The sequence below is a fragment of the Eubalaena glacialis genome, chromosome 4, assembly GCF_028564815.1.
Source record: "Eubalaena glacialis isolate mEubGla1 chromosome 4, mEubGla1.1.hap2.+ XY, whole genome shotgun sequence".
NCBI classification, from domain to species: Eukaryota; Metazoa; Chordata; class Mammalia; order Artiodactyla; family Balaenidae; genus Eubalaena; species Eubalaena glacialis.
The window spans coordinates 24057903-24081618 of NC_083719.1; positions in this window are offsets into that span (position 1 = coordinate 24057903).

A 23716-nucleotide genomic window follows, 5' to 3' on the forward strand; every position below is an offset into this window, starting at 1 on the left:
TAATCATTTTCACTGGGTCAGATGAAACCAATCTGATTTTAGAATAGGAATGTTGAAAAATTTAGTAGGATGGCTAAAATCACCATCATACAATAATGAAACAAATGCTTATAAAACATTGAAGGTTTAAGGCCAAATCCAGTTTTCTTTTTCTTTTTTTTTTTTCTCTCTCAGGTAATACTAAGTTCTTCTTTAACTAAACTGGGAAGTTTGTTCTAAATAATTTCATAGAAAGATGCAATGTGTTGACGGGCTCCCTTTATTCAACAGATATTTGTTGACTATCTATACCAGAGTGTGTTCCAAATGCTTGAAATACTTCAGTGAAGAAAACTTTGAGAAGAAGAAGGTGGTGGAGGAGGAAGAGAAGGGGGAGGGGGAGAGGAAGGGGAAGAAGAAGAAGATGGAGAAGGAGAAGAAGAAGAAGGGGTGGGGAGAAGGAGAAATAGTAGTGGAGGAGGAGAAAGAGGAAAAAGAAGAGAAAGAGGAAAAGGAAGAAGAGAAAAAGGGAAATAAAGAAAAGAAAGACAAGACACATCCTCTTTACTTTTGTGGAGCTTGAATTATGTCAGTGGGAGATCTATACTACACTGTTGATACACTAAATAAGTGTACCATTTAGTATGCTAGAGGGTGATAAGTGCTTTGTCAGAAGGTTATGTTATGCATAGGGATTGAAGTGTGGGTTATAATTTCCAAAGGGAGGTTGTGGTGGGCCTCGCAAAGAAGGGCCGATCTGAGCCAGTGATTGGAGGTAAGAGTCATGAGGAAATCTGAGGACATATTTTCTAGGCAGATGGACTACCAGGGCAAATGTCCTAAGCAGAGGTATGACTGGCATGTTCCAGGAACAGCAGGACTATCACTCCCACCACCCCCCACCCCCATCCCCATATGATTTGAAGAGAATGAGCTCTCGGGAGAGCAGAAGACGAAGTTAGAGAGGAAGCAGGTGTCCAATCACATGGAGGTACCTGTAGCCCATTTCAGGACATTATGTTTTTACTTACAGTTAAATGGGAACCTGTTGCAGGATTTTGAGTAGAGGAGTGATATGATTTCACATACCATGAAAGAACCACTTTGGCTTCTTTGTTAAGAATAGGCTGAATGAGGGCAAAGGTATAGCACAGGTAGGAAGTCAATGCAGTAATATAGATTATCAAAGAGGATGGCTTGGATCAGAGTGATGATTGGTGAGATATTAGTGAGATAGTGAGAAGTAGTTGGATCCTGTTTATATTTTAAAAGGGGAGCCAGAAATGTTTCCAAATGTCTAGTATGAAGGACAAATACACTGACGAATGACAAGTATTTGAAGAATGATGCCTAAAAATATGTAAAATGAAGTTGTCATCAACTGAGACAGAGAAGTTGGCAGGCAGAGTAGATTTGGAGGGGGAATATGAAGGGTACACTATTAGATGTGTAGAATTTTAAATGTCTATTAGACACTAATTGAGATGTTTAGTAGGCAGTTGGACTAATGAATCTGGATTTCAGGTGAAAAGGACTAGAAATTATATTTGAGTGTCATTGGCACATAAACCACAAGGCTGCTTACGATAACCACTGTAATAAAGAAGTGTAGAAGAGGTCTGAAAGTCTAAGTCAACATTATGAAGTCAGAGACAAAAGAAGAAAAAGAAGACAAGAATTAGGAGAACAAACAAGAAAAACAGTGCCCTGGAGGCAAAATGAGGAAAGCTTATCAAGAAAGATATAAAGAGCAGCAGAATTTTATGCTGTTGATGGGTCATGTAAGATAAAGAATGAGAATCACATATTGGATTTAGTAAGGTAAAGATCACTGATTACATCAACAAGAGCACTTCTGCTAGAACTGGTATAATGCATGATCATTGTGGCTTCATGACAGAATATGTGGAGAGAAGTGGGAAACAGTGTGGGTTTCAGGGAGCTTACCTGAAAAGGGAAGCAGAAGAATGGATTTGTCTTTGGTAAGGAAAATAGGATCAGATCACAAGAAATCATATTTTTAAATGAGAGAAATTTAAGAATTTTTTATGCCGATGACAAAAGTCTGGTATAATGGTTAATTTTAGGTGTTAGCTTGAGTAGTCTATTTTGCCCAGTTACTTGGTCAAATGCTGTTTAAATTGGTAGACTTTGAATAAAGCGTAGGTGGGCCTCACCAAATCAGTTGAAGGCCTTAAAAGAAAAAATTCTTAAATCTCCCTAGGAGAAAAGAATTTTGTTTTCAGACCTGTCTTCCTCTCTCTCTCTTTCTCTCTCTCTCTCTCTTTCTCTCTCCTTCTCTCTCCCGATCCTACTCTGATTGGTCCCATTTCTCTGGAGAACCCTGACTAATATGGAAGTAAGCAGGAAAAATTACTGGGACGATGTCCTTGAGTGAGTAAAAGGGAAATAATCTAGTATACCTGTAAAGGGATTCGCTATAGTTAAGATATGGTCAATTCTTTAGAGGAGTTCTTAAAATTGTTATACCGTGAACCTTTTCGGCATGCTGGAGAAGCCTACTGATTCCCAGTCAAAGTAATATTTTAGGACTTCAAACAAAACCAATCATATGTAAATGCATGTATTTTTATAATATTAAAAACATAAAATTTTATTATATATAGTAAACTGTATTTCTCTATTAACAGTTTAAATAACAAGTTCAAGTGGTATGTTTGCCATTGTTTTCAAAGTTGTGATTAGTGTAAAGGATATTTACACTATTGCAGTGCAATATGAAAATTATCTGTGCTTTCTAACAGTGACAAGTTACAGATATTGCAATTCAGTGTTTGCCTATATTCATCTTTTAAAGAAATATAAAATGTCAGTTAGGAATTATTAAAAATAAGGATATAACTTTTTTTCATACAAATTCATGGGCCCTGTAATTTCCATCCATGGGAAATTTGGGGGATGCTGGCACCCAGTTTAGTACCTGCTCTACAGTGATTAAGAGGCAGTTAGAGGAAATGGCGCAGATGCTGTTAAGTGGGTAGAATTGGTAGTGGAAGTTGGAAAGTTTGTGTCTAATTGCCTCTAATGATGTAAGACACAAGTTCCTCAGCTGCAGATGAGGAATAAGAGATGTGGAGATTTGGAGAGTGGAGAGGATGGGTAATAATGGGCTGGAAGAATGAATGTCCTAAGGAAGCATCGTATGATTGCAAATTGCATTAAGATTTCACTTGAGGTTCAAGTCATAAATTTAAAGTGAGATCAGTCAATGTAGTTGTGTATTTATCTCCATTCATGTTAATCTTTAAGGATGCAGATAAATAGCAGCTGAAGTGTTGGATTTAATCAGAGTGTGGTTTTGCCAATTGAGTATGAGGAAGCATGAGGCAGGGGCACAGAAATTAAGTGTGTGTACCTGACTATGGAATTCAAGATGGGTAAAGGAGGTTGACAAGGACATTAGGAGATAAGGAACAGTGAAACTGATAGAATCAAAAGATTGATGGCTTTGATGATATATATGATTGTTGGGGTCTGGGTTAGGTAGTGAGTTATAAATACATGGAGCTAGAAGATATTACCATGCCTCTCACAAAGGGATACATTTTTTTTTTAACATCTTTATTGGAGTATAATTGCTTTACATTGTTCTGTTAGTTGCTGCTGTATAACAAAGTGAATCAGCTATATGTATACATATATCCTCATATCTCCTCCCTCTTGCGTCTCCCTCCCACCCTCCCTATCCCGCCCCTCTAGGTGGTCACAAAGCACCGAGCTGATCTCCCTGTGCTATGTGGCTGCTTCCCACTAGCTAGCTATTTTACATTTGGTAGTGTATATATGTCCATGCCACTATCTCACTTCGTCCCAGCTTACCTTTCCCCCTCCCCGTGTCCTCAAGTCCATTCTCTATGTCTGCACCTTTATTCCTGTCCTGCCCCTAGGTTCTTCAGAACCATTTTTTTTTTAGATTCCATGTATATGTGTTAGCGTACTGTATGTGTTTTTCTTTTTCTGACTTACTTCACTCTGTATGACAAACTCTAGGTCCATCCACCTCACTACAAATAACTCAGTTTCATTTCTTTTTATGGCTGAGTAATATTCCATTATATACATGTGCCACATCTTCTTTATCCATTCATCTGTCAATGGACACTTAGGTTGCTTCCATGTCCTGGCTATTGTAAATAGTGCTGCAATGAACATTGTGGTACATGACTCTTTTTGAATTATGGTTCTTTCAGGGTATATGCCCAGTAGTGGGATTGCTGGGTCATATGGTAGTTCTATTTTTAGTTTTTTAAGGAACCTCCATGCTGTTCTCCATAGTGGCTGTATCAGTTTACATTCCCACCAACAGTGCAAGAGGGTTCCCTTTTCTCCGCACCCTCTCCAGCATTTATTGTTTGTAAGTTTTTTGATCATGGCCATTAGGGACAAATTTTAAAATAATTGAGTGCTTCTTTTAACCAGCACTCTTCATGAAATATCGGAGGAAAAGATCTTTCACAGAAGAAAATTCTCAGAAAGGTACATAGTATTCTGAACAAGCAATTGCCACAAAGTCCTATTGCAGGATGGGGAAAACTGGTCTGGATCACATAAATACTATTTTTCATTTATGCTACACTATAGCAATTCCAGTTCAGGTGTCCCACAATGGACTGAATGTTTGTGTCCCTCCACCCCAAATCCATATGTTGAAATCCTGGTCCCCAGTATGATGGTATTAAGAGATAGGGTTTGGGAGAGGCAATTAGTTCACGAGGGGGAAGCCCTCAAGAATGGGATTAGTGGCCTTATATATAGGACCCCAAAGAGTTCTCCAGCCCTCTTTCTGCCCCAGGAGGATATAACCAGAAATCGGCAGTCTACAATTACGAGGGACCTCACCAGAACCAATCACATAGACACCCAGTTCTTGGACTTCCTAGTCTCCAGAACAGAAATAAAATTCTATTGTTTATAAGCCACCCAGTTTATGGTACTTTGTTATAGCAACCTGAATGGACTAAGATAGGTCTCAATCATATCGAAGGTCTGAGACACTGGATCAAGTAAATATGTGCCTACATGCCTAGAGCAAAGTATTTTAATCTTTTCTTGACAGGAAACTATAGGAAAAGTTAGTATATTCTTTTCCTTCGAAGCCACATCATTCTATTTAGCTTGACAAAAGGAAGAGATAAAATAAAAAAAAATCTCCAATGTCATGGCTGGTAGATTCCCAAGAGTACTAATTCTAGGAAAGGAGCAGAGCATTTTCCTAGAAAATAAGGCTCCAACAGTGTCCTTGATATTTAAGAGATTATTCTCCTGTTTGGTTGTGGAGTGAAATAAAAAGTCTTGATCTAGTCGTGTTGTGTGTTGGGCAGGAAGACAGGCAGTTAAGGAATGATAGGCATTGAAGTCTCACCCATGAATAAATGTTTTTTTAGAAAATTTGAAACCATTCAGTTTTTATAGCACCTGACTCATAACGGAATACAAAGAAGAAGAAATGCTTATAATCCTGGGAACAAAGCCATAACGAAGAAGGATAATGCTATTGTTGAATGTCACCCAACTCAAAAGAAAGACTTGAATATTGAAAATAAACTCTTAAATCACAGTCATTTTTCTTCATGGGACACTAATAGTCAGTTCCTAAATGGAACTGTAGGTCCCTTCCCATGTTATTTGCAATTATTTTTAGCTAATGAATGTAGATTTCTGAGAGTCAAATTTTTGTTCTTTAAAACAACAGTAAAAAGAACAGGCCTGTATATCTACAAGAAGTTTGATGAAGATCAAATTACATAATATATATGAACAAAGCAAATTATAAAAATTGTTGATATGCAATAAAAATTAAATTAGTATAAGTTGTCATTAGATAGGTAGATAAATAGATGATAGATAAGATAGGTAGATATAGATATAGACATATAAAGTGTCCTCAATTAAATGTTACCTTCAATAGGTCAAGTGATATTACCAAAGTAAACAAAATAAAATAAATAAAATAAAAATCAGTCAATACAAACATCAAATAGATTTTTAAAAGATAACTAATATTTCAGCAAATAAATGATACTTGCTGCATGTTTTACATAAATTGGTAATTTCAGTAAAATGAATAACAAACCAGTTTATTTTTGTCAAATTGTTTTTGATATATGTATATATATATTTCAATTAGAATACATACCTAGATGTATGTACTCATTTTTAATTGAGTTTGCTTTTGTGTACTATTTCTTTTATCATTGTTCACCAGCTTCCACTCCACTGTTTCCAAAACCCTTTTCACTTTCCTAGTCACATGATGAGAAAGATGTAAAATATAGCTTGGACAATAGGAATCCAAATGGTGCCATGGGCTAAGGATCATCCTCCTTTTTCTCTCTGGAGCACGTGGAAGGAGGAGGATAAGATGAAATAGTAGTACTGAGTGTAAATGTGAGAAAAACAACTAAGCAAGAGGCTCTATATTTAGCAAACTTTCACAAGTGTTCAGAGCTTAGGGAAAATACAAATATGCTTAGCTCTTGAGTTTTGGTGTCCGTGACATGCAGGCATGAATTTTTATTTCTAAAATTAAAAAATTTTATTCTTAAGCAAGTTTATGCTGTATAATAGACTCAGATGCAGGATAGTCAATGGCAAGAAATCTTTTTCAAAATCAATGTTCTATCGTTTATTAAAAATATAGTCCTTGTACTTGAGGATATGAGGAGGGGGAAGGGTAAGCTGTGACAAAGTGAGAGAGTGGCATGGACATATATACACTACCAAACGTAAAATAGATAGCTAGTGGGAAGGCAGCCGTATAGCACAGGGAGATCAGCTCGGTGCTCTGTGACCACCTAGAGGGGTGGGATAGGGAGGGTGGGAGGGAGGGAGATGCAAGAGGGAAGAGATATGGGAACATATGTATATGTATAACTGATTCACTTTGTTATAAAGCAGAAACTAACACACCATTGTAAAGCAATTATACTCCAATAAAGATGTTAAAAATATATATATACATAGTCCTTGTGACAGATTTCAAAAATGTACATATTTATAATATTAATAGGAATATTTGAACAATTTAAATTATAATGCTTCAATTTAATATATAGATTACTTATATGTCTAAGAAATTATCTGAAAGTATTTTACATAACCAAACACAAGAACGAGTCAGAGAATTATGATTTATTAGGAAAATTGCCTTTCATTAGATGAACAAATTGCATACTTAATGTGTAGGCAAATAATAAGATATTGTTTAAAACATTAAAAGATATATGTATTCATTTCTTAATATTTAATCATTTATTCACTAATTCAAAAAATAGTATTTAATATCTACTATTTTGTTACATTCCATATTAAAAGTTGTTTTTTTTTAATTTTTAAAGTCTTTATTGAATTTGTTACAATATTGCTTCTGTTATATGTTTTGGTTTTTTGGCTGCAAGACATGTGGAATCCTAGCTCCCCGACCAGGGATTGAACCCACACCCCCTACGTTAGAAGGCAAAGTCTTAACCACTGGACCGCCAGGGAAGTCCCCATACTTAGAGTTTTAAAATTCATTACAGATGATAAATCATGCACAGAAACAATTATAAAACAAACTAGGATGTTATGAATTTTAAAGAAAATAGAGTGTACTTATGATTAACCAATAAAAGAAAATGTTAGTCTCAAAGAGCTTAAGTTCATTAATTCAATTATTCCCAAGTACATACTGATTGCCAAATATACTTCAGTAAGGAGGTGATAATAAAAGAGTGAATAACACAGATACAATTATTTTATTAATGATGGTTATGGTTCATTTGAAAACTACACATATACATACATGTATGTGTGTATTTGCAAATGTGTGCATATGTGTGTATGATTACAAATGATGGAATTACTATGATGGAAAAAAATACCAAACTCTTTGCTCAAAAAGAGATTACGTGGGTAATTTAGTCTTTATGATCAGTTGAAGCCTGTTGCATGTCAGGGCTTGTAAGGGGAAACAAACAAACAAAACGCAAGGTGTGTAGAGGAAGGGAAGAAACCAACTAAAGGTTCAGTTTTGGAAAGGGTACACTAGAGAGGCTTGTGAGACATCAAAGAAATGTCGAAAAGACAATAAGAAAGGTGAAGTAGGTATAAAGTTCTGGAATGAAGTAGCTATTCTTTTTCCATAGTGATACTCTTTCAAACCAGGGTTAAAGGATAAGATTACCTGTTTTTAAAATTATTTCATAAACACAGAGTGCATAATAAGTGTCAAGCACTTGAAATATAATTGCAGTACTGCATGGTGCTACCTATAGAAAGAATGGGAATAGCTTGAGTCCCAAGCGGCACCAAAATCAGATGTCTGTTTCAAGGAGGAGAAGGTGGTAAAGAACACTGAGAAAAAAAGAAATATCTTAGTACAATTGGGGAGGGAGAGAGGAGAGAGAGACAAGAACTGAATAAAGGAGAAAAGAGAAAGGGGATGTGGTTTTACAATATACAGGGAAAAAATAATGTTACTGAAGGAAAGAAATAAATGCTGGCAATAAGACTAGTAAAGTATGGTAAAGTGAAAAGTATAAAGTTTCCCTCAGCTTTAGTATAATGGAATGGTGACTGCAAGATTTTTGACTGAGTGGTAGTAGAGATGCAGATGCCAGGTGGAATAGGTTAAAGGTGGACCAGGATGTAACAAAACAGTGGCTTTTTATGAAGGCAACTACAGAGGAGCTTGGATGCGGAGATGGTGGAGCACAGAGCAATAACTCTAGGCAGATGCGTGCCCAAAGAACACAACTCCTGTGATAGTCTAAACAATAGCTCTAATCAAAACAACATGCTGCTTTTGCAATCAATGTCTACAAATTTCAGAATTCATTTATCAAAATACATTATATGTTAAACATTGTATTTGATTTTGCGTCTTGAGTGTGTATTATTTCATTGGAAAATAGAATTATGTAAGAAAATGTCTTAAGGCAATTAAATTCCCTATCTATATAACGTGACTAATACTTAAATCTTATGATTTTCCATTCAATATGCTCCTTCAATTTGTAGAGTAATATGTGAAAACACAGAAATAGTGTATGTGGTCATTTTAGTTTTCAAAGGAGAGAGCAAAGGTTATTAGAGAAATGGAATATTCTAAATACAAGTTATTGATTAATTATATTAGAGAAAAGCAAAGTGACTGTTTTCCTTGAGAATAGATATTCTCAATGCATTGTACAAATATGACTTTTTTATTAAAATCTAGTTCACTTTTTGCTTCTGACTTCAAACATATAATTATATTCTGTTTTAACCACTGAACAACCCTGTGACAATAATTCTATTACAGTGTGTATTAATCATAATCCATTTTTGCATATACAATTTGTCTCTAAGTAGTGGTAATTCTTATTTGTTTTGAGTATTTTTCTGAATCTTCACATGAACACTCATTTAAAATCATTCTCAATTAGGTAAATGCTCATAGTTTTCTGAACAAAGGATTTTGTCAGTCTTTCTAAGATAGTGACAGTTAATCATGGTGCAAAGTCATATTATCATATTGGTATATCAATGGCTTTAAAAAGTCTATGTTGTCTAACTCTGATATCAAAATTGTGTTTTCTGTTTTTAGGAATTTGGTCTTGTCTTTCGGCATGCTTGTTGTTGGTGTGTTAATTAATTTATTTATTCATTTGAATGCTGGTCATTGTTTATACAACAGTGTCAACTTCTCAGCAACAATTTTTTTTCTCCAAGTGAGGCTTACAATTCCTTCTGTTAGTCAGTTAGTTTAAGGCCAGATCGTCTCAATTCAGACAGAGACTGAGAATATTCAAGACTAGGATTAAGTTTTTGTGAAGAATGGCCTATTGTTATTTTCTAGAACATAGCACTTCGTGGATCATAATTGAAACCTTAAGATTTTACCTTTTCTCCTTGGCAGTCTATGAACTCCATTTTTTGTGTTCCCAAATCCCAGAGACCACAATAGCCAAACTTTGTTTGGCTTCTTAGTTTCTCAGCTTCTGTTTATTAGCCTTTCCCCATGAGCCACTTGTAAACTGCAAAACACCTCAAGACAGGAAGCATTGTTACATGAGTTTTAGCTAACCTCACTGAATTTTCCTTCTTTCTGGGATTTTGGCCCCTTAAGCCCTGAATTACTTGGTAGCTTTAATATGCCTTCAAACATGTTTTTGTTGTTGTTGTTGTTAATTGAGCCCCACTTTTCTAGTTATTTTTAATTATTTCCTCCAAATCTATTGGTCTATGATAAATGAATCTGCCATTTGCAAGAAGTAAATTGTATTTATCTTTTCCTCATTCAGTCCCACCACCTCAAATATGAAGCCATGTATTTCAATAAAACCTCAAATCTCTTTTTTAATATATTTTACATCAACAAAAATAAGCACACCCAGAAAACAAAGAAGTACAGATACATATAGACCTGTACACAATTTGACTTATTCTTTTCTTTGCTTTCCCATAATTTCAGCTGATCTTCCAAACATAGCAAAATAGACTAACATGTCCAGATTTCACATCGTTATACGTAAGAACTGATTAGAAAACAAAACACTTGTGTATTTTTCCCCTCACGAAAATAATGATTTATAAAGAAGATTGAATCTTCTTAAAAGAATTCATGAGTTACACTGCATATTTTTTCACACTGTCTTCAAAATATGATATGTGTATTATACTTAACAACACATCTCAATTCAGACTAGCCACATTTCAACTTCTCATTAGCTACATGTGGCTAACAGCCATCATATTCGAAAGCACAGTTCTAATTCAATTTTAATATTGTCTTTATAACTAACAAGTGAGTACGGTAATCAATAAATTATATTCCTTTAATATAACCTAGATAATATTTGTAAAGTACTTGATAAGGAAAAACATAAATCAAAAGAGAGAACATTCTAATTAATGTCAAGATGTATACAACTTTTGCATTTTATTCTCTTCCATATTACGTATCTTTATTAAAATTAGGATATATTGGTAGTTCTCACCAAGTGCTCCTTATTTATAAATCTAGATGTATTGCAGTTTAGATTTTCTGTTAATATTGGTTATTTTATTAAATGAAGCAGCCTGTAAAGAGAAAATTAAGATGCAATCACATATTAGCAGCTTAAATCAAGTCTCTCATAGATTTTTTTGCTAAGAAGTTTCTAGACCACATAGTACTAGAAAATACTGTACAATTTTAGGCAACATGGACCATATTATATTCATTTCTTTATCTCAAGGACACTTATAAGATTGACTGGAGTAGAGTAGACTTAGATTATTTATAACAAAAGATATTTATTTTCTCAAGTTATCATTAATATTTTCCAGAAAATATTTTATTTTTTCTGAGAGGCTGGTGGTGGGCAATTTCTGATTTGATGTCTGCTTTTGAGAGATTCCACAACACATACATGGATGGTAATAATCTTTTATTACAGAATAGTTTCCAAAATGATCAGAGAAAGCAATAAAATTCTAATTTAATTCCAAAACTATCATTTGTTTTGGTACATTTGAATCATATAATCTATGCTTCATTTTATGCAGTGCCAGCAACAGCTTCCACTAAACTGCATAACAGTGTTTACTAAGGCATTCGGCTTTTCTGAGAAGTGGGATTTGAGGAAGAGGGGGAAAGATATTGGGGAAGAGGTTTGAAAAATATTAAAACACATATTTCTTTGATATATGTTGTCATGAATTTATATCCAAAGGTCATACTACCAGGTTCATTATCTTTGAAACATAAATTGATCATTTATAAAATCAGAAACATATTATGGAACATACAAGTGATTGTAACACCTACCAACGTCTGAATACAAAGCTAAAACTGTTCTTGCTCATGGATTTCTAGTTTCATTAAATCATAGAAAATGAGTTTTATGACCAATCCTCCAGATGGGCAAATATTCACATGCCACACAACGTTTCACAGATTTATATGAAAAGCAATCTGTAACTATATGCATATTAGAAATGAGAAAATGAATCTTCAAACATACATGGGTTGCCATAGGTGCACAGCTGTACAAATTTGAAGTTTTCCTTCCAGCAGGTTGACCTGTTGCCCTTTTACTGTAGGGTGACTAATAGTGATTAACCTTTACAAGAAATTAAACATAAAATTACCTTTACAAAAAATTAAAATTAGACATAAACAGTGTTTTGTTTTTTGTGTGTTTTTTTTCTACTGGTGACATATGAGAACAACCTATACAGTTACAGTTTTACCCAAAATGAGAAATGAATTTTGCATCATCCACAGTTCTCGTACCCAGAAATACAAGGATGTTACAGAGTCACATATTTAGTTTAGTTTAGTGTCACAGAATTTATTTGCTTATTCTTTTGTATAGCAACAAAAGTGTCATTAATATAAAAAATAATACCTATCAAAATATTTTGGTCAAGATTAAAATGTTTTAATCACCTGCATAATCAGAGATAATTTACTATCTGTGCATTTTCCAAAAATCTGTTTCTTAATCTTTTAATGATAGCATAAATATAATAGCATTAAGTATAAAACATATGGTAGCATAAATAATGATAGCATAAATACCACCTAGGATTTCCCCTCCTCCCTCCCTTTCTCCTTCTTCGGCATCCTCTCTCTCTCTCCTACTATCAGAATTTAATGATTCCTTAATTTCCTCCTACACAGGGTTAATTGCTGGAATGCAAAGATGTACAAGAGAGCATATTACATTGTTCTTTTCTTCTTTTAGAAAGAAATAAAATTATGATAGGATGCATTTAATCTATATAAACAATTCCAAGGGCTTTACTCTTAAGTTTTATAAAGACAGAGAGTTTCTTCTTTGACTTAGTGCTAAAAGGACTTGGAAGTTTGCCTGGCATATAATAAACTTTCAAAAACTACTAAAATAAAACAAAGCCTGCTGAGTCCATGTGGATACTGTTACAGATCTTTAGGCAATCAATTACCATTAAAGTGTAAATTGTATTATTTGCTTACAGACTTGCCTTTCATATTTTCCTCATAGAAATTATGTTCAACTAAATGCTAAGTTCTACATGTGAAATTATTTCACATGATGTAAAAGTAATAATTATTTTTGAGTATATCTTGCAATGGATAAATTGTCTATCATAGCTTTTAATATAGTTTACATTTTAAATTCTTGAGATCATTCTAAGCTACTTTTAGATTTTCTTAAATGTATTCTATAATCACACAAATAATACTTTATCCTCTACAGTCTTCTCTAGACAAATTAAGTCATTAATGTATTTTTCTTGCTTGATAGTCCCTTCAACAAATTCCTAAGCAGAATGAAATCCCACCAGTGGCCTCTTTGACCCATAAACCTAATGTTTTGAAGTTTGGTAGTTGTAACAATATGTTACATTCTCAAAAATGGGGTTTTTTGGAATGAATATGAAACTTGAACTTGTGTAATAAGTTGCTAATTATGAAATTAAGAAAATTAATTTTGGCAAAACAAATGGCAGAATATAAATCATCACAATGATCAGAAATGTTCTAACTGCAGCATTTGTAACCCTGCTGTTTACTATTAGTGTAAATCTTTACATGTAATTGCCTTTCATTGATCTATTGCCTTAACACAGAATAGTGTGACAAATATTTAATGTTATACACATTTCCAGCATGCATTATTTATTAAAAATAAAATAATTAATTAGAAATACTACTGATTTAAGAGCTGTAGTTCAGTCCTTCGTGTTCCCCCAAATCAGTTTTATTCCTGAGCTCGGACTCCACTTTGTCTTGCTTCCTCTCCAGAAGTAACTACGGGTCAAACACTTACCTGTTGTCTTTCCATATTCTATGTTTCTATTTCTTGCCTGAAATGACGGGACTGGCTAACCATGCCTGGAAACTTTTCCTGGAATGCATAAGTCGACCTAACAATACCACACAATAGGAAACCAATAACCCTAGCTTTGTGTTATGACTTTACTGGAAAAAATCATTTAATTTGGCTATGCCTCAGTTTCCACAGCTGTAAAATGGTGATATATTTTTGGGTTGTTTGAAAAATTACAGTGTTCTTATATAAAAGCTGGCACAAAATTTAATTGGAAAACTCTTGTTTCAGTCCTTTTTTGTGATATTCCTTTAATCTCTTCCTTCAACCCTCCTCAGAGGTCTTCCATTCTTTGGCAGGAGGACCAGAGTTTCTGTAATCATACGGGTGATTTAACTCTAAACAGATGATTGTGATAATTGAGGAAAATGTTTACACGCTTTCCAAATCTAGCCTCAACAGAGAGAAAGCAGAGTATCTTCTATATTTCATAAGCTGTTAAATGTTTTAAGGCAAATTATAATCCCACATCAACAGCCAACCTCTACTAATTCAATCTATCTGGAATAAAGTTTTATTTAAACACATAAAAAATATATCATTTATGTATCATATCAACAGTTTCTGCAGTTCAATTTAAAAGTGCACATTACTATGAACAAGTTAATAATTTCTTGCCAAGTAGAGCTTTAAAAATGGGTAAATGACATATATTAATAAGCCACTTACATATAATTTGGTGTTTCTAAATGCAACTTTTCCTCTTAAGTAAGTTAAGCATTCTTCTTGTAATTCTGGTTTAAGATGTTAATTTATTAATTTTTTTCATATTGGAAAGCAAAACCAGATTTTATATTTTATTCAAATCACACTTATTTTAAATAAGACTCTTCTAGATGAATTTTTTTTTTCTGTAGTAACCCTAAACATTGCTCATTTAAGTGTTTCAAAATACAAAAATAAAATTAATATCCAATATGTTCCTTACTCATCTCAGTATGAATGTGACCTGTTCCAGGTATTATTATCATATCCAAGAACTTTTCATTGCTTCTCTTGATCCAACTAAATCTACAATCTTCTGAGTCCAAGATTTATAATGCCTCACCTCCCTGACCCCCACAGGAAGCGCAATCTCATGCATGCCCTGCTTCATTGAGAATAGGAAATATAAAAGATTTATTTTTTTATAATTTACTGAAGCCATATTATTCTTACAATACACAGATAATTAAGGCAGACAAATTAATCATGCACATTTGTACAAAAAGAAACTAATACATTTAGTCACATGGACAGCTGCCCTAGAAGACACATCTGTCCAAAAGCTTACTTGTGCTACCCTGAAAAACCTGAAATTTGAATACATGATTTGACATGGCTATGCTATTCATTTATCCATTTTCTATCATCTGCATACATCACATCCCCAAATGCTATTTTTACCTTATTGAGAGAGGGAAGAAAGAGTACTTGTTAAATATCCCAATATTGAAATAAATACTTACCTTATGTATTCCCACATATGTTCTTAAGTGTTAGGAGGTACATCGCATCCATTTTTGTATTCCACTGCCCCCAACATGTATATTTTCTATAGAAGCATTCAACATGTTTTGTTTCTGTTTTACAGGATATTGAATCTCATGAACTACACCTATTCTACCTTGGTTGGTTGGTTTGTTGACGCAGGCCAAGTCAATCCTATTTGCCATCCATGCCAACAGGATTGTTCAAGGAATACATATAAATCTTAAGCCAGACCAATGAGAAAACTTTTTGAGGTATTTTTCTCCTATGTTTGTTCTTGTTTTTGTTTTTGTTTTCTACAAATGCAGATAAGAAAGAGCTCATTTTTTTCCTTTCTGTTTATGACACTCTTAAAAATAGAAGCACATTATCTGTTTGCAACCATAGCTCCCACTATGTAGAGAGAACTGGCCTTAGAGAATGAAATGAAAACAAAAAGAAAAGGGAAAGGAAAATGGAGAGAGATCAGAGAGGAGAGATGCTGCTCGACTCTATAATTCTAGTCATTTCTTAGGCTATATACATTTCTGATCTATCTATTGACTTTTTACAAAAGTTACTGAATTCAACTTTTTCTGCCTAAGCTAGCTGGAATTCACTTGCAAACAAGTAAGTGCTAGTAATCTAATGCTTTAATATCGTGATAAAACTAGGGTTACATACTTTGAGAATTTTAAGGTGCCCCCAAATTAGTATCTTTCGCCATGCAAATTCTGAATGAAATGAAGGAAAAGGCAAAAACAGATGGAGAAGTAACAATATGGTTGATATGGCTGACATTGGATAATATGCCTTAGGTGTTTGACAATAGGGCTTTGACACCGCACTCCAGAACTGGATAGACTTAGCCTCTTGGTAAGAGGCTGTGCTGGACCTTAATGTCCTTCTAGACAGAGCCTATCTTTGTAAGTTACATCGTGGAGTAACAAAGAATGTGTGCTCCAGAGGATAGCTAACTCCAGATAGACATGAGGGGGGAATGCATTCCCCGCTTTCTCTCCTATATACTCTCATAAGGCAGGTAATTCCTTCTGCCTAGAGGAGGAAGCAGTGAGGGAGTAGATAGACCTGAAGTGTTACACTGATGGGTGCCCCTCCTCGTGAAAGGAGACATCAGGATTTGTAATAAGACTTCCCGCCTAATTCATAAAGACAAGTACATGGTATTTTTAATTAAAAATTGGGTGTGGTGCTTTTAGAAGAATCATTTTAGGAAAAAAATCTAAAATGACAGGCAATTTGTTTAAAAATAGTTCGCTGTTATGTAAAATGTGACATTTTCTCTGTTATAAAATTCTACTACTTTTGTAGCCAGTATGTTTGGTGTAATTTAATTAATTTCTTAAGCATGCTTTTGCACCCTAATTTTATGAAAATCATTTGAAACATGAACTTTAAGATGGGAATGAACAAATTTTAATAGAAAAATCAATATTAGTCCTTTTAATCTAATCAGTCAGTTGTCAAAAAATGCTATTTTCTGGGATGTTAGGACTCCAGTCTAACCTTCGATTTCAAGTAATACTCATATAGTTTCTCGGATGCTGCAAAGAAATCATATTTCTGCATTACATTCCCTACTTTTTCTCTTTGCACACGTATATCTAGCATGGTAGAATCAGTACAAAAGGGGATAGGAAAGATGTTACTGCTATGAGTTGGGTTTTCTAAGAGACTGCTAAAATAGGACTGCTATTGCAGGAATTCAAAATGATGGTCACTTTTTCATTGGCAAATGCAAATAGTAGAAAAGTCTTACCACTTGTGCTTTTGTATTTATCCCACTGCTTTTTCTATCCCTGTATTAATAATTCAACATGAATGCATGCATTTCAATGTTTGAAATTTTTTGCAGTCTGCAAGTACAAAACTGAGACAAGATGAAATAATTCTCATAAATTTCTCCTACATCTAACAATGTTCTTAGGCAACATTCTTCAGACATGTGATTCATAGATTCTGAAAAATACGTCTAAACTAAAATTTTAGAAACAAGAAATTAAAAATTATATTCTGCCGTCTTTGGTGATCACTCAGCAGCAAACAATGGAAAACAGCCATGACTGAAATCTCAAGTTGGTAAGTTAAATTTATTTATGCAAAAGTCACCTGTGGTTTATTGGTGAAGAGTGGGATCAAATAAATAGATATTTTAACTATGACATGGATGCTATAGTTCTAAGCAAGTAATTTTTAGTTAGGTGATTAATCTAAACAAAGTGACTAAATTATTCCAGGAGATGATTTAAATTCATCTTTACATTGGTCTTGAATGTTGTAAAAATAAAAATTACGTTCCCAACGAAGAACCTCTATCTAAATTATAATATGAATAAAAGTTGCCAATCGCACGTCTTCAATCGAATTTTCAAAATGTTATGGTCTTGATTTTTATTTTCCATATGTCTCTAGTGTATTTATTAATAATAGTATATTTAAGTTATCATTATTTTTGGACATGTGGCAAGAAAGGATGTGCACCAAATTTATCGTAAATCTTAACTCTTCCACAGAATAAAGGATTATTTTTTGGACTAAATTAAGCTCTCAAATTAATTAACAATTTCTCATAAATATAACAATGATTTAAATGTGATTTTAATAGAACAATGCCATACCAGGTACATTAAAATTATCATTAGTCCAATAATATGTATAAAAATAGTGTATGAAAGTGGCTTAAACGATCTGGAGACTAACCGTAGCTCAGGAACTAGGCAAAGTTAAGACAGGCATCATTTCTGTATATGTCTGCTAAGTAGCTCTGGCGATCACATTTACTGAAAATTTCAGAGTTGTTTCTTCTGGGGGACTTTCCAAACACTTCTTAATTCTTTTCAAAGGAAACTTTTATGAATCAAACAAAGAAATACAAATTAAAAACACTGAACCATTTTTTGGTTGTTGTTATGTTAACCTCTACAAAGTATTGCCATCTGGTTCTTACTGTCTCATTTAAAAACTCTTCCCTTATAAAGCTCCTGACATCTTTTGTCATTCAAAAAACCAAAGTTAATGTGTATACTGTCTGTTATGACAAGTATGGCTAGGAACAAGAACAGTTATTTAATATAAGAAAAGAATAATAAGCCACAAAAATAATACATATATGCACATACATATATACACATACTATATATATACACACACACACATATATATATATATACATATGCATATTTTTCCTCTGTCACTAAGGGTTCTATACTTTCAATTAGAAGCAATCATTTTAGATTTTACCTAGTGCCCTTACTGAAAGTCAGATTAGGTACTATCCTGATTTGCTCTTCATTATAATATAGATTTATTATTTAACAAGTTAAAGAAATGATTTCTTTCAAAGAAAAGATATTTCTTCACCAAGCTTTAAAATATTAGTTTTCATTTTGCCTCAGAATAAGATATTTTATTCATTGGCAAAATTCCCAGTCCAGTAATATAAAAGGAATAAATTACGTACATTTGGATGGCATTTTAGTGGACTCTTAATTAAGAGATGGTAACCATCATCTAAGGGGACACATTTTATTTAGCGAGTAAAAGAACAGATCCATTAACCCCCATAAATTCCAATATTTAGCATTAGGGATGAATTTTAAATTACTGTTAATTTTTTTCATTGTGTAAAAAAAAAAACCTTAGGATATTGATTAAGTATAAAGAATGAATGAAATCTCCTTGGTATATACATATAACAAATATTTTGAATATTTAAATATGAAATGTGAACATAATCATTACTTAGAATGTTCTGTTATTTAAAAAATAGTGGATTTCTAACATTTTGAAGCAGTTTAACACACTGCATGTAGTGTTTAACAGAGCTAGCTATTGAACAGGCAAGTATTTCTTTAAGGACATCTGCATCTTTGTAAATGTGGGCTAGTAGTTTGATTGGGTATTCTCTAATGATGAAGAAACCCCCTAAAATCAGCTGCATGTATTAAAAGTTACTTGATAGATTTTTTGAAATTGATATAAGTATGTTTTTGAACAGAGAGAAAACAAAGAAGCAAGAGGGTACATTTCTGAATGGTGAAGGAAGGAAACAGTAAGATATTTTATACATGTTACATATCAAGATAGAAATAAAAATAGGGTAGAAATTGATATTTTGCTAAAATAGTAATGGGTTAAAATATTTATGCACTAAACACATACAGACAAACACTTAAACTTAATAGCAAGCATTTCTGGAAATTTTAAAAGAAATAACTCTTTACAAGTAATATTTTCAAATTGAAAAGCAGATGAATATTCAAGCCAGCATATGAAATATTTATTGATTTATAAAATTCTGGTACAAGTGATTTGCTTGTATTTGTGATAGAATTCATTAGCCTTTAAATATGTTTCCAAAGATGTGATGAATATTTATTTAAGAAACAGATGATTTTAGGAAAAGTGGTATGGTGTATTTACCAAACACTGGCCTATGATTTATAAGCAGAGATGGCGCCTTATTAATGATTTAGTAGCAGTACTATCTATCACTGTCAGGGCAAAAGGTAAGAAAATGCCAATAGAAATCAATTGTATTTGATTTTTTTCCTCATTAATAAAAGGTATATTGACTTACAGAGACATAGTATACTTAAAAATTTAACCTGCAATACCTATATTCCCAAAACAATTTAAACAATTCAAACTGTATATGTATATGTGGCTAGTTAGAATATTGAGAGAGAAGGGGATTGGTTCAAATTAAGCTACTTTTCTGTTTTCACTGCATGATTTCTTTATCTCCCAGAAATCATATTGACTTTTAAACAGTATTTCAATATTATAATGTAGACCAGATTGTCCCAATTTCTTTGAAAAGAATATTCTCTTAATAATAAAGTTATTTTCTAAAAATAAATGGAGTAGTTTTTTTCACAATGTATCAGTTTTTTAAAATTCTGGAAAATGCATATTCCTGCTTTATGGGATTACTGAATCAAATCTGCATGCTGATTTTCAGGATCTTTCAGGGAAAAAACTTTTTTTTAATTAAAGTTAGTCTGAATTTATAATACTGTCAGCATTCCTTGAGATGTTTACTACGATGTACCAATATCCAATTTTATAATGACTTTAAATTATTTTTAACAATTTAATTGGCACAAATTAAATTCCTCATTAAGTATATTATAATTCATCCATATTTTTATACCTTTGTTAAAAATAAAAATATATTTGTAAGTCATAACTACTAATTAGGTATCTGGTTTCAGTCATCCTAAATATCGTTGGCTAGAATCTTATTTCCACTTTTTAAATCATAATGATTAGTTATAATTTTATAGATAATATTTAAATAGTTAACTCTATATTTTAGTAATATTTATAATTGGCATTTATTCCATAATTTCTGTTTGGTAATTTTTTAACAGAAATTCAGTGAGTAGTAATATATCGGTTCTTGTATGGATGGAATAGCCTTATTTCACTAAAAATCTCAAATGATAGTTTACCCATTATAGACTCGCAGAACAGTTTCCTTTCCGTAGGTCTTGTAGGGGATTACTCCATCTTACCTTTTGTCTATTATTGCTGAGAAAATGGCTCTCAGTCTCATTGCCATTCTTTTGCAGGTAACTTACACTATTAAAGTACCCTTTCAGATTTTCTCTTCATATCTGATATTTTCAATTTCACTATGTTCTATCTGGTGTGGCTTTATTTTACTTATCCTATAAAGTAATTTGTGTCAACTTTTAAGGTAAGATTCATGTCTTAGAGTTAGAACAAATCCTTAAACTTTATTAGATCTACTTTTTTCTCTACTATGTTCTTAATTATCTTTATCTGAAATAATCATTAGGAATATATTGATGCCTCTTAAAATAACACATATGTTTCTTAATAGCTTTTTCATAGTTTTCTTCTCTCCGTGAAGAGTGAAGGGGTCTTTGTCCTAAATTCTAATTGACTAAAATGACCTAAGAATTTGTCCAGTCTGTAATTTTTAACATGTAGTTTGTTTTTACTCCAGTAATTACATATTTTAATTTCTGTGTGTTCATTTTTAATACATATGCCTCTTACTTAATCTTCCACTTTTACATTATACACTCTACTGAGTTATATGAGTACTATTACTCTCCTTGTATCTGAAGTAATTAATCATAGTTATTGTACTTATTTGTCTTGTCTGGATAGAATAAATCTTCTGCTTTTTCAGTTTGTTAGGAATTATTACTACAAATTATTATTGTATCTTCATAACAATACTAGCTATTCTAATAAATAGACCCTCATTTATGACAGTTCAAAGACACCATGGATTTTTTTTTTTTTTTTTTTTGCCTTATAACAGTAAAAAATGGCGGTTCTTGTTGGTAGATAACCTAGCCTCCTTCCATCTTGCTATACTTCTATCAGTAAGAGCCTCACCATTTTTTTGCATCCACAAGACAGAAGAGAAAAGGGATTATGTGTAAAAAGCACATCCACAGTTTAGAATCTTACCTTGTAAATGAAAGCGATCTCTTCTCTTCATATTCAAATTGGGAAAACAAGTCACATGGCCATACATAGATACAAGGGACTCTGGGAAGGTAGAACCTGGTCCAGCAACTGCTTTCTAGTCACAGTCACAGGTCTCTACCATGGACAGAAACATAAGAGTTAACTGGTCTAGCCATTTCTGCCAACTCATATATATATTTTTTTTTCTTCACGTACTTTGGATTTCTAGTTTAGGTTTACCCTGAGCCTCTGAGTAGAAATTCTCTCTTCTCATTCTCTCCCTCTCTCTTTCTCTCCTTTCTCTCTCCCTTTGTCCCTTCTTCCCTCCCTCCCCCTCTCCATTCATTCCCCTTTGTATTTGGTTTTGTGATTGCTTCACCCAGACACTGAGAGCCCCAAATACTTCACAGCTCAGATAGTCACAGCTCAGTCGTCCTTCACTATGTTGGCTTTTGGACGTTGAATGATCTACCTTGTTTGGATATGATGCTCACTATGAGGCTGAGTGTACTTCTTCTCAAACCCTGACTATGTAGCCTTGACACAAACTATGGTCACACGTAGAGTGTATAGGAAAGATAGCCTTGTCACATCCCAATTTTTAAAAGTCTAAAAATTTACAATACACAGGTCTTTCACCTCCTTGGTTAAACTTATTCCTAGATATTTTATTCTGTTTGATGCAATTGCAAATGGAATTATTTTCTTAATATCTCTTTCTAATAGGTTGTTATTAATATATAGAAAAGTTTTTGTGTATTGATTTTGTATCCTGCAATTCTGTTTTTTGATGGACTCTTTAGGGTTTTTATATATTGATATAATATCATGTCATCTGCAAATAGTGACAGTTTTACATCTTTCTTTCCAGTTTAGATGCCTTCTATTTTTTTTTCCTTGCCTAATTGCTCTGGCTAGGACTTCCAATACTATGTTGAATAGAAGTGTCAAGATTGGACGTTCTTGTCTCGTTCCTGATCTTAGGGGAAAAGCTTTTCACTGTTGAGTATGATGTTAGCTGTAGGCTTGTCGTATATGGCCTTCCTTATGTTGAGGTACATACCCTCTAAACCAGCTTACTTGAGAGATTTTATCATAAATGAATGTTGAATTTTGTCAAATGCATTTTCTTCATCCTTAAATTTAAAAAAATGTTAAAGTTTTTCTTCTTAGCTAGACTAGTGATACTCGCCCTCAGTTATTCTACAGAATGAAATTCCCACCGCATGGTCCATTCCACAGCCAGTATTCCAGGATGCTAGCAAGATCAGTCTGAACGTATTACTTTGAATTACTGTTTGATTTCTGGTTTATAGAGACAATGTTCTTCTTTTTTTTTTTTCTGAGTGTCCGTGTGGCATTTATATCTCTTGCTCTGTATTTAGAGTATTATGGAGTTAAATATGAATGGCCAGAGTCTTCCATATTGCTAGCCCATCTTTTTATAAGTATGTTGCTTATATTTTGTGAATTATATTTTCCACTAGTCAATTTTATATATTCTTCTTCTTTTTTGACTTGTGTCATCTTCTAATCTCTATATTTATTTAGGTCTTAAAATTTTATCATATTTGATGTGAATATTTCTGGTTGGCTTGATGCCTCCAAATATTTCTAATGTTTATGTGGAAAAGTAAGTAGATAAAAGCACACCATTAACAATCTGCACCTTTATCCGATTCATTTTACGTAATCCCTATGTGCCCTTATATTTTCTTTTCTTTTCTTTGTTTCTGTTTTTTGTTTGTTTGTTTGTTTGCTTTTGTGGTTTTTTTGCTTGGGTTTTTTTTTTGGTTATGTATGTATATAGCCAATACACTGTATACAATCTGGGAATTAAGTCCATAGGGATAGGAACTAAGGAACTATCAAGTCTTTAGAACAGGCACAAGAAAAATGACCCATAAAAAATTACAAGATTTTTACAGTTACAACCTCCAGATAATTTAGGGTGTATCAGACCTTATTTT